Below are 2500 nucleotides of genomic sequence, written 5' to 3'. Positions count from 1 at the left end.
GGCCTCCAAATGTCCCCAAATGAATACCATGAAATTCTTGGTGCACGAAAGTTTTGAGTTCGGAGGGTTTTGCACATGGCCAAGTTGGTCGGTGCACCGCGGCATAGCTAGATGGCTTGTGTGGAGTTTTGTGAAAAAATGAAATTCGTGGTTTTTGAGATGTGAGGGTTGGAATGGCCTCCAAATGTCCCCAAATGAATACCATGAAATTCTTGGTGCACGAAAGTTTTGAGTTCGGAGGGTTTTGCACATGGCCAAGGTTGGCGGTGCACCGCGGCATAGCTAAATGGCTTGGTGGGGAGTTTTGTGAAAAAATGAAATTCGTGGTTTTTGAGATGTGAGGGTTGGAATGGCCTCCAAATGCCCCCAAATGAATACCATGAAATTCTTGGTGCACGAAAGTTTTGAGTTCGGAGGGTTTTGCACATGGCCAAGGTTGGCGGTGCACCACGGCATAGCTAGATGGCTTGGTGGGGAGATTTGTGAAAAAATGAAATTCGTGGTTTTTGAGATGTGAGGGTTGGAAAGGCCTCCAAATGCCCCCAAATGAGTACTGTAAAAGTGTTGGTGCACAAAAGTTTTGAATTGGATGCATTTTGCACTTGGCCAAGTTGGTCGGTGCACCGCGACTAGATAGGTTGGTGCCAAAATTTGTCAAATTTAAGACCTTGGCCAAACTGAATGAAATTTTGTGGGGAGGTTCCTGATATTGTTTAGTGGTGGACTGGAAAAAATGAGGTCGAAATTCGAAGTCTACATGTGCTTTTCTATTTTTCCCGATTTTACACATACCCGGTAAGTAAAAAAAATAAAAAAAATAGTTCCCCTTCGAGAAAAATTATGAAATTTGGTGAGCAAGGAGATACCATTATTCTACGAATTACTGCAAAAAATCGCATCAAAATTCGAAGTATAGCCCGAGATATGGACTTATGTCTGCTCAAAAAAAGTGTATCTACTTGTACAATTTTGCCTTTTGCATATTAACCTCTTATAGGGGGGGAGTGCTCCTTGAGCCGGCCAGCTCCACACTGGCAGGTTTTAAAGGGAGCTTGATGAGGCCTCCCCCCTCACGTGGTGCGTGCGTTAGCATGTTTATCATGGCACAACTAGCCTCTTCATAGTTGTTGAGCTTTATTAATACCAACACACGGTCGTCACTGATCGTTGGTTAGCTCGGCAGCTAGTCCCTCGGATATTGTGGAAAGTTATTTTCATGCCTAGCGATGCTTGACCCTGCGTCACTTGATGTTTCCATTTGCTTGCTTGCCCATGGTAGGTGGGGGGTGGACCGTCTTGTGGTGTGGTGTCTTGCGAACGTGAGGGTGTGTGAGTTGTAATCGAGATGCACTTGCTGGCTGGCTCCATGCCTTGCGTATCGAACGGTCAAGCATGCATCTCTTCCATTTTCACCCGTTGCCTTGGGTGATATTGGTTGATCAGTCCCTGTGTTGCCTACCCACTAGACGGTACTTCTGTGGTTGCTTCGAATTCTATCTTTCCATCACGAAGAGGTGTTGGAGGATCCTAATGTCACGCACGTGTTCCATCTAGTGAAACATCTCAGTGATGCACGTGTTGTGGCTAGTTCTTTTGGATGCGGTGCATTATATGAACTCGGGTTTACTTTAGCGACCCAGTCAACATAATTCGGTTGTGTCCCTTGATTGAGACGTTGTCCTTGAACTTGTTGTGAACAATATCGTTCTTCCACAACCCGTCGTCTTGAGTGCGATGGAAGGCAAATAAGATGTGCTTTGGCATGTCATGCACGTACTCGATTGCGGGAAGTGTGAGAAAGTGTTGTTGACAACCCGTGGGAAATGGAATGTGGCAAATCGTGATGAGCTCTTCGTGGATCTGCGAAGAAGACGACCTTTGGGCCTGTTGGAAACGAGGGAGGCGATGTTGAACTGCGAAGAAGATGGACTTTTGGGTTGTTTGAATCAATGGGAGGCCACGCGAGAACTCCGAATACTATGGACTCTTGGGTTGTTGGAAGCAACGGGAGGCCCCGCTAGAACTCCGAATACTACGGACTCTTGGGTTGTTGGAAGCAAGGGGAGGCCCCGCTAGAACTCCGAATACTATGGACTCTTGGGTTGTTGGAAGCAAGGGGAGGTCCCGCTAGAACTCCGAATACTACGGACTCTTGGGTTGTTGGAAGCAAGGGGAGGCCCCGCTAGAACTCCGAATACTATGGACTCTTGGGTTGTTGGAAGCAAGGGGAGGCCCCGCTAGAACTCCGAATACTATGGACTCTTGGGTTGTTGGCAACGACAACTTGGGGGGATGACACTGGAAAAGAGTGAACTAGGCCAAACTGCGAACAAGGCAACTTGGGGGGATGACACTGGAAAAGAGTGAACTAGGCCAAACTGCGAACAAGGCAACTTGGGGGGATGATGCTGGAAAAGAGTGAACTAGACCGAACTGCGAACAAGGCAACTTGGGGGGATGACGCTGGAAAAGAGTGAACTAGGCCGAACTGCGAACAAGA

Source organism: Vigna unguiculata, chromosome 6 (genome assembly GCF_037176805.1).
Source record: "Vigna unguiculata cultivar grain cowpea cultivar isolate G323 ecotype 2 chromosome 6, ASM3717680v1, whole genome shotgun sequence".
In the NCBI taxonomy this organism is placed as follows: domain Eukaryota; kingdom Viridiplantae; phylum Streptophyta; class Magnoliopsida; order Fabales; family Fabaceae; genus Vigna; species Vigna unguiculata.
Note: the sequence above shows the minus strand (reverse complement) of the source record.